The sequence below is a fragment of the Podarcis liolepis genome (assembly GCF_965112155.1).
Source record: "Podarcis liolepis genome assembly, chromosome: 6".
In the NCBI taxonomy this organism is placed as follows: Eukaryota; Metazoa; Chordata; class Lepidosauria; order Squamata; family Lacertidae; genus Podarcis; species Podarcis liolepis.
The window spans coordinates 58,500,357-58,515,195 of record NC_139559.1 but is presented as its reverse complement, the minus strand read 5'-3'; the positions used below and the strand labels follow the sequence as shown (position 1 = coordinate 58,515,195).

Below are 14,839 nucleotides of genomic sequence, written 5' to 3'. Positions count from 1 at the left end.
CAAAACATTCCGAATGTTTTTCACTAGTGAAGTCAGTCTACTGGCCAACGTGCTTTGTGTGTTAACTTATCTGGGGCTACGTCAGGAGCTCTCAAGCATCAACTTCCCTAGCAGAAAGCCAGAAAGCTACCACCATCTTCAGCGCCGTAATAAGATGTGACAACAGTAATGACATAAGAGTTAGGTTACTTTGTATTCTGATCCCAACAGCAGCTAAAAGCAGAAAATGTAAGCAGATAAGTGTCTGTGGTTTGGCAATTTTCTCCCTTCATTTATTGTTCTTCTGCAAAACTGTAGTTATCCTGCAGAGACAAAGAGAGAAAGAAATAAAGACACAGACAAGCTGAAAGGTAATCTGTGTCATCCCTAGGAGCCACTGCCCATGAAAAGCTGACCAAAAGGTTTTGCTATTAGAAACCCACACAAAAGTCTTTTGAGACTCAATTTGAACTTCCTGTTTATTCCAGTACCCAATAACAAAAACGTTTCAATGCCCTAAAATGAAATAGCTCATTTTCCAAGGGAACTGCTCGTTATTCTCTGTCATGCTTATCATCAGAAAATGAATGCTGATTTCAAGACATGTAGAGAAGGCAAAATGCTGTTTCCCCCATTACTAACTCTACATTAAAGAAGTAGGGATAGCAATAAACATAACTGAAAACAGAAGTTTCAAAAGATTTACCCTGAAATAATCAACATTCTTAAGAAGAATATCTGATATAACAGGCATAACTCCAAAACAGTAATAGATTTTACTTACTGTGGGCAAAATACCAAAGAGTAAAATTATGCTACCATTCACCTTCTACATAGCACCAAGAGAATACAATATAGCACAAATGAAAAATGACATTGATACGTTTGAAAGGAGATACAGGGTTGTTGTTTTTCATGATGACTCCAAGGATAATATAGAGTTCTACAACAAAAATCTTCTACAGCCACCAAAAACGTGGAAACCTTATATCAATGGACATCTTTTTCTTGTTAATGGAATACTTAACAACCAGATGCCAATACCTGTTTATGACAACTATGCAAAGAAGAAGAAGAGAGAATTTTCTTAAGGAATCTCCAGATGAGAAAGTCAGCTTAGATCAATTTAAATATTTCATCAACGTTATTCATTCCCCAATCAAGTTTACATTCAGTAGCACCATTGAAAATCCACATATCTCTTTGCTTGATGTTCTTATATTCATGGAGAACAATAGTCGCAGATCTTTACAACAAGTCCACTAATGACCATACTTATCTAACCTGGAAGTTCTGATACCCCAAACATAAGAAAAGAAAAATTAAGTACAGCCTGGTTCTCCAAACTCAACTGGGTCATTGAAGAAAATGACCAAAGAACAAATGAATTTAAAGAATATGTTTGCACAGCAGATATCCTATGCATGCTACTGAGAACAACAGATTCATCCTTTGTGTGCTGAAATCGCAGAATCCATGAGCAGAACACTCTGGATGTCTCATGGGAATGAGCCATACTTCATGTAGCAAGGGGAGGAAAGTCTCCCAGCAACCCATACATTTTAGTTCATATCACACTCATTATGGTACACCATAAACTGAGATCAGGGTCAAAGCCATATATGTAAACCAGTTTCAAAAAACCACAACTCCTCTCAAGGGTATCCTGGGAATTCTAGTTAAGGGTAGTTAACTGAATTCTCAGCGCTCACGAACGACTTACAATCTCCTGAGTTCCTACGTGATTTCGCGGCAACTAAAGTCACTACAATTTTGTAAACAAGTACAGTGGTACTTCGGTTAAGAACTTAATTCATTCTCAAGGTCCATTCTTAACCTGAAACTGTTCTTAACCTGAGGTACCACTTTAGCTAATGGGGCCTCCCACTGTGCCGCCGCTGCATAATTTCTATTCTCATCCTGAAGCAAAGTTCTTAAACCGAGGTACTATTTCTGGGTTAGCATAGTCTGTAACCTGAAGTGTCTGTAACCTGAGGTACTACTGTATAAACGAGCCAAAGTAAAGCAGCCAATCAGATCTAGTGGATCAAGACATACATACTGGTCAGGAAAACAAATCCACTTTGCTGTAGAAAGAAGCCCAAGTCGAGGAGTCGCTTTCCAGGGCAACATGGAAACTGCCCCTAAATGGAAACCTGTCAGCCTTTATTCCAATGTTACACTTGCTTTTACTCTTTCCATTTCTTTGGGAAAATTCCTGGTGACATCTGGGTTAAAAAAAAGAAAAGGGGGGAGGGAGAAAAAGGCCAAAACATGTGTAAAGCCTCTAGGAGCTGGTCCAATTTGTTTTGCCACTTACTTATCTAAACAAACTATGAAATGCTTCTGCAGTTCAGCTCAGCCTATCTATAAAAACAGTAGACTAGGAGAGGTGGGAAAGGAAGCCTTGCTGTTCTTAGGTGTTGTTTTTCTAAACATTTGCTTCAGTAAGCAGGCAGCCTTTCCATGCTCTATGGTCCCATTGAGATATTTAAATTGCACAGCAAGAAATTCTAAAAAACAAAGACCTCAAACTTTCAAATTCAAAGGGATTGGGAAAGGATCTCTCTCTCTCCCCCTCCCTCCCATCCTCCCTCCCCTTCTCCATCTTTCCTGCCTCCAAGCGTGAATATATTTTAAGAGATCAGTCTCCCTTACTCATTTGTTAAAATTAAATGTAGGTCTCTGCTTCTGAGCTTTGCATTTGCAGAGTTGGTTGGAGGGGAGAAAAGATGGGATGAGGGGGGAAGCACAGCCCTCTGGAAAGATCCTGGATGCTATAAATGGACACTCCTCCAAGTTCAGGGCATCTGAAGCAAAATGAAAATATCAGGCATCCAAGAAACATATGTGGACATGGCTCCAGGCCAGTATTATTATTTTTTGCTACAGCTCTGTATTAAACAGCAGACATTGGGTCAAGTGCTACAGATACGACTGAGAGGTGGGCCTGGCAATAAGGTTTCAAAACAATTAGAAACACAAGCCCTGTTTATGGATAAAGCAAATGGGTTCTTGCAGTGTAAGAGATCAGCAATAAAGGGAACAATTATAATGATTTTTTTTAAGACACTGTCCATCTACAGCAACCTAGAAATTCCCTTGCTCCAAAAGAAAGCTAACGCTAAGAAGGCCCTTGACCATTACGATCTACGCTTTTAAATGAAGATATTAATCAATCCAGAACTTTTGGCAAGCGTTTGCAGCTAATGCTCGTGCCATAAGCCAATGTCAATTATGTCATTCCCGAGCCTGCAGAAGCTATTACTAACATTACTTTTACAGTTCACTGCCAACCAGAGAAAAGAGTTTTTCACACTGTTGTCGTTTTGTTGGAGCAAGACTATACGAATCACAGATGGCTTCTTTGCCATATGGAGCCTCGCAGGAGCTCTGAGTTTATAAGAGGTTTAATGAAAACTTGGCACTCTCCCAATTTACAAGGGGGGGGGGGAGAGTCTTGTGCTGTGAACTCACGCAAACAAGTCAAGATGGCCCAAAAGCTCCCAAAGGCTTCTTCCTGACTCAGTAGGAAAGCAATGCTTTATTTGAGAAGACAACTGGATGGTGTAAGGCAATGGAATTGTCAATGGCCTGGATCAGTGTCCACTTCCATTTTGAAATGGGAGAGTTAGAATGGGAGAGTCAACATCCATTCTAGGCTAGCTCCTAGCACAGGGGCATGAATTACTATACTGCCTCCAGTTTATAAATATAGGAGATTGTGTTACAAAATGCAGCTTCTAGGTTCAGCACACTTTTTTTTTTCTCAACAAAGACTGGAGGCAAACTTTAGAGCCTGGAAATGTAAGGACCATGGGCGTGACAGGAAAGAGACAAGTCTAGAGCAGTGACTCTTGCAGAGAGACCAGCAGAGGATTTATTTCGGGGAATTCTGCTGCACCGTTGTATGAGGTAGGACTGAACCCCACATAGAGGTCAGGCACAATAACCTGCTCTCTAGCACAGGGTTTTTGAAACAGTCCACAGTACAGTAAAAAGTGCATAGGTGCAGTGGGAAGGCAGAGGGCTTCACTGAAAGTCACATCCAGAACAGGAGGTAGAGAGCAAAGTGAGGTTGGCTCTTCTGGCTGCATAAATGTTGGAAGGTGAGACTGTGTGAGGGCAGACTGATGGGTTCTGTGCTTTTAGATCTGGGGTGAGCACTGGTTTTCTTTTAGAACCAACACACAGATCTATGCGGGATGCTGGTCAATGTTCACCTTTTGTTGTTGTTGTTGTTTAGTCGTTTAGTTGTGTCCGACTCTTTGTGACCCCATGGACCAGAGCACGCCAGGCACTCCTGTCTTCCACTGCCTCCCGCAGTTTGGTCAAACTCATGATGGTAGCTTCAAGAACACTGTCCAACCATTTCATCCTCTGTCATCCCCTTCTCCTTGTGCCCTCAATCTTTCCCAACATCAGGGTCTTTTCCATGGATTCTTCTCTTCTCATGAGGTGGCCAAAGTACTGGAGCCTCAGCTTCAGGATCTGTCCTTCCAGTGAGCACTCAGGGCTGATTTCCTTAAGAATGGATGCGTTTGATCTTCTTGCAGTCCATGGGACTCTCAAGAGTCTCCTCCAGCAACATAATTCAAAAGCATCAATTCTTTGGCAATCAGCCTTCTTTATGGTCCAGCTCTCACTTCCATACATCACTACTGGGAAAACCATAGCTTTAACTATACGGACCTTTGTTGGCAAGGTGATGTCTCTGCTTTTTAAGATGCTGTCTAGATTTGTCATTGCTTTTCTCCCAAGAAGCAGGCGTCTCTTAATTTCGGGGCTGCTGTCACCATCTGCAATGTTCACGTTACCAGCATATAAAATCATGGAGGGTGAGGAGCTAGAGCATCCCTGCTCAAAAAGTCAGCAATGAGACACCCCCCCCCATTGGTAGTTGTTTCTATTGTCAAAGTGCTCTTAGCATCAAAAGTCCCCCCCCCCCAAATGTTCAACAAGATGCACCCTCCTAGAATTTAATCCTTTAAGGCCCAGTCCTTCCCTTTGGGGCAGCAGTGGGCAATAAATAATAATCACCCTCTTCTATGTGTTAGCCCTGCAGGCCTGTTGGGGTCCCCCTTCAGGCCACATTCATTTAAAGCTCTATTATACCACTCTAAACAGTCATAGTTTCCCTCAAAGAAACCTGGCAGCTGTAGTTTAAGGGTGCTCAGCGTTGTTGGAAGACCCCTATTCCCCTTCCAGAGCTACAATTCCCAGAGTTCTCTGGGGAAATGAATGGATTGTTAAACACCTCTGAGAACTGAAGCTCTGGGAGGGGTCTCCTAACAACCCTCAGCACCCTTAACAAACTACAGCTCCCAGGATTCTTTGGAGGGAAGCTATGACTGTTCAAGGAGGTATCATAGAGCTTTAAATGTAAGGTGTGAATATGGCCTTAGTTTCCTCTCCTCCTGGCTAGACATACCTAATTACTTCAACTTTTCCTCATAGGGCTTGCTTTCCCTACCACTGACCATTTTCATTGCCCATTTGCTCCTTGCACTTAACACAAAATCCTATCCGGCAATCTCTCTGCAGAGGATATTGACCTTGCAAAGACTGCCACGAACTTTTCCATTGCATGGGGAAAGGAGTAGGAAGTATCATAGTGTAGGATGTTTGGGATGATTTATCTGCACCTGACTTGTAAATTATATTAGCTCTGAGCTTGGGAGGCTTTTTATTTTGTGATACCTCAAGAGACTGAGGCAAATACTGGTGTGTGTTTTTTTTACAGAATGTGACTTACACCTTTTGAGGACAGATGGAAATAAAAACAGTCCAATTCACCCAGCCAGCACAACTTTTAAGAAGGCAATACAGCATAATGGCATGTAAAATTCACCCATAAAATTGTTTGAAGGATAGCATAAAATTATAAGACACATCTGCAAAGCTCAGAAATCATTTGCAATATATCAAAGGTGCACATAAAGTTCTGTTGCAGGCCAAGTCTCAAGCTTAAAAGTCTTTCAGATGGAACCATTTCTGATGATATCTGAAAAGACTAGATCTCACGGTGTTGCATATTACTTCTTTGAGTGAAACCCAAAGCAGCTTGAAGGAGGGCTGTCTTAGGTCTGCGACACAAAGCTCTGAATCTGCCCTCAAAAGGAAGAATTGGAAGAATCTGCCGATTTTGATTTCTCTCCATTTCTCATTTTCCCATTCTTAAATTCCAATCTCCAATCTCCAATTTCCCATTCTTAAATTTCCAATCTCCACTGCTGCCATGAACCTGATGAACTACTATCATATGATCAGAATGATCCTTATCTCTGTGAAGTAAATCTGATGCATCTGATGAAAACTCATGTCCATGAAAATCTATGCCACAATACATTTATATGTCCATAAGGTGTTACCAGATTCTGATCTGGAATGTTAGGGTTGCCATACATCCAGAATTTTCTGGACATACCCAGAATACTGCAGTGTCCGGGCAAAAATTGGCAAAATGTCCCAGAAAAATCAGACATTTGGCAATCCATGTCGGTAGTGTCGTTTTTACTGATTTTCTTTAAAAACTGTGATTTCCCCAAACCTTTATCTCTGGATTTTCACTTTTTGAAATATGGCAACCCAAATGTGGATCCATGCTGTGAATTCAGCACACACAGATGCACAGGCACTAGCATTAAAATAGCTGCAAGCACTAACAGCAGGGTGTTGCTGCAAGTGCTGCCCATTGCTGATAGATCAGATGTGTCAGCAGGAGCCCACTGATGACTGCAAGTAGTACCAGTGGCAGGACATCTAGTACAGCAAAACCCAGAGAGCCAAAATTAATTTTCCATATATTTCTCAATACATAGCTCTGCTTTCCTAGTTTAATTCTGCAAAAAAACAAAAACAAAAAACCCACCACTTCATACAAGAAGCAAACAGGAGGATATAGCTGACCTCTAGGCTGCATTGATTTCAAGTGAGAGACCAAATTATGTTGTGACTTAACTTTGGTTGGCTTGTGCATGTTTGGTTACTCCTTGTTCTCCCCTGTTGTGCTGACCATCAACATCTAATTCCTTGCAGGATTGGTCCCTTAAATGCTCCATTGATGAATCAGCACCTAACTGCCCCCATGGGGCCTTTCTACTAGTAAAACTCTCCACTGTTTTATAAGTCATGAATGGTAGAAGTTAAGACAGGAAACAAACTCAGTGACCCATCATGTCAGGCTCTGAAATGGAGCCAAATTTTGTAGAAAGCTTGACTCATCTGTTATAAATACATCTAGACTTTTTTATATATAAAAAAGCCCACAAGGGTATTTTCCTAAGCTGTGATATAATCTTGGATTCCTGCTAATTTGGGTTGTTTATTAGAAGCAGAGTGTGTTGGTGGAAAGCCTCAGGCGTAGTCTAATATTCAAGGCTACCAGATAAAAATATTTAAATCCTATGACAATTTCCTGGATGTTTTTTTTTAAAAAATGGCATCCCATTTGATTAAAAAGAGGAAGAGGGGTGTGAAATGACAGAAAGAGTCATTACTGGGGCACGTCAGATAGTGTCTAAAACAACGCGACCAGAACATGGATGATGTGATGCACATGGCAGCGCTGTCCCACATGAATAAAAGCGTTATGATGTTGCATTTGGGAGATGGACGCAAAGAACCCTTCTGATCTATTTCTCCTCCCTGCTAACTTTGAGGCGACAATGTTCATAACCAGGATACAGAAGTGGTTTGGCAAGTGCAGGATGCCAAATGGTTATGGTTACCATTTTATGTTTCCTTGGTATCTTTGTACATGGTGCCAAAGATGAACATCACAGTGTATCCAGATGGAGCGAGCTCCCTTTCTTCTCTTCGCCCTGCTCAGCTTCTGTAAAATTAATGGGGTTGGTATTGTCTGTCTGCATGAAGAATAAAGAAGCTGACTGATGCAGAATGCCCTGCCCCCTTCAGATCAGAAATCTTGAAGCACTCTCTGACTGGAGCTGAAAGGAATATATAAAAGGAATTTTGGGCATGTTGGCTTTGCCGGTTCAGTTGCCTAAGTGTCTACAGGAAAAGATTAGGTATATTCAAAGGTTAGGTATATTCAAAACCTGTGCTGTCTTGACCCAATTCAAGTGCCATTTCTTACTGGGCATCTTCTGGTGCCCTGAACTGCTTTGAACAGTTTATTTACTGGAAAGGCATCTCATAACTGTGAATAATAGTTAGATAAAACAGTGGCAACAAGGCTGCTGGGTCACCCCTTAGAGATTACCGTATTTTTCGCTCTATAAGATGCACCAGACCACAAGATGCACCTAGTTTTTGGAGGAAAACAAGAAAAAAAATATTCTGAATCTCAGAAGCCAGAACAGCAAGAGGGATCGCTGTGAAGTGAAAGCAGCAATCCCTCTTGCTGTTCGGGCTTCTGGGATAGCTGTGCAGCCTGCATTCGTTCCATAAGACGCACACACATTTCCCCTTACTTTTTAGGAGGGAAAAAGTGAGTCTTATAGAGCAAAAAATATGGTATGTTGTATTTTTATCCACTCTATAGCAGCAAAAGAGGCAATGACAGCTTTTCCTCCTCCAGCCCCTTCAGCCAGACTCTTCTCTGGATGCTGGGATTTATTTGTGATGAAAATTTAATAGATGCTTCCTGTGGTTGCTTCTTTATTAGCAGAAGCACACTGAATCACTGAGTTTAATGAATTCAAATCTTCAGTCCAGTCTAATCCAACTCTTTTGTACCTTATTATTTTATTTATTTATTTTACCTTGTTTTTTATTTTGTTTTATTATAAAGAAAGCATTTAGAAAGGAGTGTTGTTTATTTACTATACTATTTTTTGGCATCTACTATTTTGTAAAGTGGTTTGTCTGTCTGTCCATTTGTTTGTCCTCTATATGTTTCTGAGGTGGAGGCAGCACTCTTTCACAATATTTGGATGCCAGCTGCCATTTTGAATTAAGATGGTGGACAAAAACATGACTTTGGTGTGACTTCACCTGTTGATTGGCATCGGTTTGGCTGCTTCTCAAGATATCGCCACAAAACTTGGCATGACCACCATTTAGACACTGGGTGACATTCTGAATCAAGATGGCAGATTGAAAAGTGACTTTGGATTTTTCATGTGACAGGCCCAAACTCACAAATTGCACTATGCATTTAAAAAACAAAATAGTCTTTGGCTTTTAAGAATACTCAAGAAGAGTGGGACACTCCCCGCTAGTAAACAGTAAAATCCAAATTACAATTCACTATAAAAACGCTAACCAAAATAAAATCACAAGAAGATCAGCAAGAAGCCAATGAAAATCAGAATAAAACACAGCAACAGAAACCATTTAAGCAATTTAAGAACAGCATAAAATCCAGAAATGAGTACTTGGTGCAAAACCTAAAGGGCCTGAATTATCCTGTAGCACTTTGTGCAGGGTGAAGACAACTATACACCCTACAGTTGATTGTCTGGTTTGTGTTTGCTGAATGTCCATAGAAAAAAGGTGAAGACCTATACCCAAAGAGAAATTTGTAGAAGTCATTGACCGTTTTGGCCAAGACCCTCAAAGATTCCAGTTTCTGTTTAAAGCATAATTCCCTTTGTCCTATATTTTCCTTTATATTAAGAATGGACAAGCATTAACAAAAAGGTCTCACACATTTCAGACCTTATGATTGGCATTCACCATGGCCAAGGCAGATGCTTCATAAAAGATGAGATTCCAGCCTTAGCAGTTTTTAATTTGGTTCAGAATCCTGCAGTAATGTGGCTCAGAATCCTGAGGTATTTTTGTTCACTGGACAAACTGAAGCTGTACGTCTTTTTAGTGACATACTCTGTTACTGTTAAATGGACAAACAAAGCAATTTGTTAGAAGTTCTGAAATGTACAATATACTCCCATACAACACAGTAAACCACTGTTGTTTCTTTATTCTTCAGCACCATATAATAGCGCATGGGGTTCAGACATAAGTTAACAACCTGTAGTTACAAGTCACAGACCCAGCACCCCCAGAATTATTTCTGCAGAAACGACCTGCGGCAACTCCGGACTTGGCCAATGAATGTAACACAAGCTGAGGGTATTTTCTTCTTCTTCTAGGTGGTCTACTTCAATTTATGCCTGGCTTTGCATCACAAAGAGCGTATTTTTAAGCAATATCCATATTTTACAAACTGCGAGTGATGTATTTCTCCTCACAGTATTCCATCTTTGCCTCCTGGAGATTATATATAGCAGAGCCCCAACATTTGCACATGCATTGGGAAATTTAAAATAAAATCTACACTGTCGTCCTTCATTCGTCATCTAACAAATCTTCTGCAATTTGTCACCACAGGACATAACTCTGCTTAAAATGAGTGTTTTATCCTGGACCAAGTCCCTCGTCCTTGAACCAGGCTTTGAACTATGTTCTGTTTGGTGGTGCCAAAATCAAAACAAGGAGAGCTCCTTGAGTGCTTTTGGCTCAAACAGTTGGGGACGAAGAGAAAGAGAGAGAGAGAGGGGAGTCTGCTGAGTTTTGAAGATACTCCATGCCATGAGGAAAGAAAGAAAAATACTATTTCCCAGAACAAATTAAGAGAAATGCTGTGGGAGGTAATAATTGCTTATAAGCCACATGAAAAATCTTCTGGTGGCTTCCCTGGCCCTGACAACTGCTGGATACCTTGGTAGGCTTTCATGTGGTGCCTTATAAATAGGCCCTATGGTCCTCTGTGAAAGAAAACGTTACAAATCAAATTTGACAGCTCATGGTATTTCCCACCAGAAGCAACACACTCTCTCCAGTGTAAACTGGTACCTCAGATAAGTGGACGAAAGAAACAAGGGCACACTCATTTGTGGAGTTCATCTTGAGCAATAAACATTGCTAAAGCTACCTATCCTTACACTGTGTAAGGGATTGTAGGAGCCTGTGCACAACACCATGCAATGTCATGACGTCATGTGTGCAATGCCGCAAGGAGCCAGGGCATGGTGCTGAATGTCCCTCTGAATATTGTGAGGGCTTGGCCCCCTCAAAAATACTTTGGGGGGGGGAACTGCCTCGGCCCCTAGGCGTTTGTGTGCCTAGTATGAAGTATATGCTGAATCATTAGAACATCAGGATCAACACAGTTAGCAAGTCTGAAAACCAAGTGACATAAATTAAACCAGGCAGATTAGTTAGTTAGTTAGTTAGTTAGTTAGTTAGTTAGTTGGTTAGTTAGTTTTAAAACCCTACAGGGGTCATTTCTATGATATCAAAATAAAGAGGCATTTTCAAAAAGGATTGGTTGAGTGAGCCACAGAGCTGCTGCTTATTGCTGTTGACCATTCCACCTTCTGTTTTATAAGGTTAGAGGCAGAAAAAAGACCAAGTCGATAAAGACTATACTGTACTCCAGATGGATTACAAAACTTCCAGAAGCTTATCCATATCCTTATCCATATTTCAATAAAATTACCTCTAAACAGAAGGAACATGCCAGAAATTCCACATGGCAGCACAAAGGTGCAACCATCTCCTTGTAGGTCTATCTTTACAAGGCTTGGCCATTCTGAATCTCACACAGTCATTCTGAGCATATTTTATTCTGAAGTAAATTCACTGAGTTCAAGAGTTCATGTTCCATTGAGTTCTTTAGTAAGGACTTCCCTAGTAGCAAGCCCCATTGAACACAGGGTGGCCCACAGCTGAGTAAACGTTCATAGTCACTGAAACCCACCTCTTCCTTCAAATATTAGAACATTTGTCCACATGGTGTCCTCAACTTCCCTCAGCTATATGCTGCCTGGGGCTGATGGGCATTGCAGTCCAAACATCTTGAGGAGTCCAGGTTGGCAAGTGAGGACCTTTTTGGACAACTGCAGCAGGTGACAGCAATCCCTTGCAGCTTTCTCCTAACCTTCATTTGGCCTTTTCCTCCCTGCTGCTGCAAAGGCCCACCAGTTGTGGCACTTGCCATCTTTGGCAATGGCAGGGATAACAGTAGCTTCCAGTGCACCCCGACTGAGGCTCTTCTTCCCACACTGACAGATGGATAGATCTCCCCACTTATAACCAACAATGGTGACAAGTGAGGTGCTGCTGCGACCATAGAGGAATATATTCTTGGGAACTTGTGATTGACTGGGGAGGTGGGGTGAGGAACACAAGGGCTTTTAAGGTCAACCAATGGCACATATAATTTCCCACAATAGTTAAATAAATCCCTGTGGTGTGGTATATTACCTCCAAGCCCACTTGCTTTTCATAAGCAAACACAAAAATGCAGCTGCCACCCAGATACCTTTTTCCAAAAAAGGACCGCATGCCACGTACTTATCCTCCAAATATGAAAACAAACACAATGCTATCATCAACAGACATCTGTCAGAGCACTCTCCAACAACCTCTGCTGCGTTCCTTCTGTAGTGCTGTGTATATGCCTGTCTCTATAAAAACAAAGTGCAATGTGAACCATGTGAAAGAGTTGCAATGAAGGAAATGACTGATGACGAGTGAGATTAGACATTGTTGGTTCTCAGAAGTGTGTAACTGGGAGGTGGGCATGGTTGGAAGGGGACTCGTACCTTTTCTGTTCCCTTTGTCCCTCTCTTGAATGGAGCCAGAAATCAAGTGCCATTGTCTCTTTCAATGCAATACAAGCAGTAGTGTTGCTGTTTTTATGTTGGTGGAGGGGAGGAACGGAAGCTTTTTGTTCTAAGCATCCATCTACTTAGCAGCACAATGCTATCAATGTCTATTCAGAATTAAGTCCCCTGAGTTCAAGAAGACTTACTCCCAGGTAATCATGCATAGAATTGAAGGCAAAATAAGTTGTAAGGCCCAATCCTTCTTTCTGTTCTTTGTATCTGCTTGTAACCAGGACTGGACGAGCCATAGGCCTGGTCCAGCAGGCTCTTCCTATGTAAGTGCCCAACCTTCTGAATAGCTCTGTGGCTTTGTATTACCCATAAAGATAAATGCACAGCTGTTTTGCTTTGAGACCAAAGAACAGGAGTTATAATTTTTTAAAAAGTGGTCATCAACTTAGGAAAGCAAAAGCTCTTTCCTTCAAAATGGTGCCATGCTGCATTTTGTTCTGGGATGCAGAACCAGTGGTGTGAGTTGGAAGGGTTGGGTCCCCCCCCCCCCGATAAATGAAAGTGAACTGACTGGGGGAATGTCTAAAGCTAAAGAGGGGAGTGGTGGACAGGCAGGGAAATCATTCAATTTGTTTGACAGGTCAAGCTTTCAAATACATTGAATTATTCCCCCATATTCTCATTCTCTCTCTCTCTCTTTCACAGAGGGAACATCTAGGAGGGGTGGTGGGGTGAGAGAAAAGTCTTACTTTCCCAGTAGCAATGCCTAAATGGTAAAGTCAGTCCTTAAAGGAGATCCTCTGCAACTAGTTTTCTGAAATTTGGCAAGCTGCATCCCCTCAGAAGGGCTAACCATGCCTGCAATGGTTCAGATTTAACAGATCATATATGAACTGAATAATTGGAACAACACAAAGTGGATCCAAACCGTATCAGGCATCTGCAAAACACTCCGAAAACAGATACAAGGTAAATATTGTTGTCACCGTGCACCTAATATTTATCCATGACATGATATGACTCAAGTGAATTTGACCTGCAGATCAGATTTGGAAAAGAGCATCAGAAATACTTAGAATTTTGACACATCTATGCATTTATCAACTGGCATGGAGGTTTTGTTGTTGTTTAGTCGTTTAGCCGTGTCCGACTCTTCGTGACCCCATGGACCAGAGCACGCCAGGCACTCCTGCCTTCCACTGCCTCCCGCAGGTTGGTCAGACTCATGTTTGTAGCTTCGAGAACACTGTCCAACCATCTCACCCTCTGTCATCCCCTTCTCCTTGTGCCCTCCATGTTTCCCAACATCAGGGTCTTTTCCAGGGAGTCTTCTCTTCTCATGAGATGGCCAAAGTATTGGAGCCTCAGCTTCACGATCTGTCCTTCCAGTGAGCACTCAGGGCTGATTTCCTTAAGAATGGATGTGTTTGATCTTCTTGCAGTCCATGGGACTCTCAAGAGTCTCCTCCAGCACCATAAGAAACATAAAAGAGCTATCCTCTTCAGCCAGATATGCTACCACCAATGCTTACAGATGTATATTATAAAATTGGGCTATGACCCATAAGTAACAATGTAAGGATCTCATAAAGCCGTGCCAAGCCAATATAATTCTTATAGATACCACACGTTTATTTCACATTGCCAGCCCAAGTAATCTAGCATCCAGATGCCTTCAATATGCATTGATTTAGCAAGGTATTCATCAATATAGTCACAACCTAGCCGAAGGAAGGAAGGCAGCTTTCTGCAAATTACAGCAGCTATGAAATTACCAACCTGATTTCTCAAAGTGAAAAACAATGTATCTTGTTCTCTTTTTCTAATAAAGAATCCTCTTTTTGCAGCTATAAAGTAGCAACACCCTGGTTTCTATAGGAAAGCTGCATATCTACATCAATTAGTAAGCAGAAAACTAAGAATCGCGCCCCTCATGAGTAGCCATCAAGTGTAAAACCATTATTGCATGTAATTAAATAAAAAGACTAGTTTTGTTCCAGAACTGCCTCCTCATACTTTGAACCTCTGGTTGGGGAAATAAGTGCCAGCCTGAGATCTTCAGGTGAAGGGCAGTTATACAAATAATAATAATGATGATGATAATTGGACCCAGAGCATCCTTCACACAAGTAAAACCCCTGGCTGTGGTATAAGAAACATTACCACATACAGTTAAAGCAGAGCTCTCTAGAGTTTGTTAACAGAGAGAGTTGAAACTTTTAAGCACCCAGGAAATCGTCGGGTTACCCAGCTCGCATCTTTAGTGAGGGAGAATCTGTCAGAGGACCCACTCTTTGTCCCTGGTTTAATCCAACTGTTGACCAATA

At 41.5% G+C, this 14,839-nt stretch overlaps 1 long non-coding RNA gene across 1 annotated transcript in view; it reads right to left on the bottom strand.

Annotated features, from left to right (window-relative positions):
- Positions 1-4,383: 4,383 nt before the first annotated feature.
- The window catches only part of LOC310710049, a 172,714-nt gene continuing 162,258 nt past the window's right edge, over positions 4,384-14,839 (bottom strand). Inside the window, exon 4 of the long non-coding RNA XR_014527761.1 lies at positions 4,384-4,470. This is a non-coding gene — a long non-coding RNA (uncharacterized lncRNA). The remainder of the gene's footprint in view (positions 4,471-14,839) is intronic.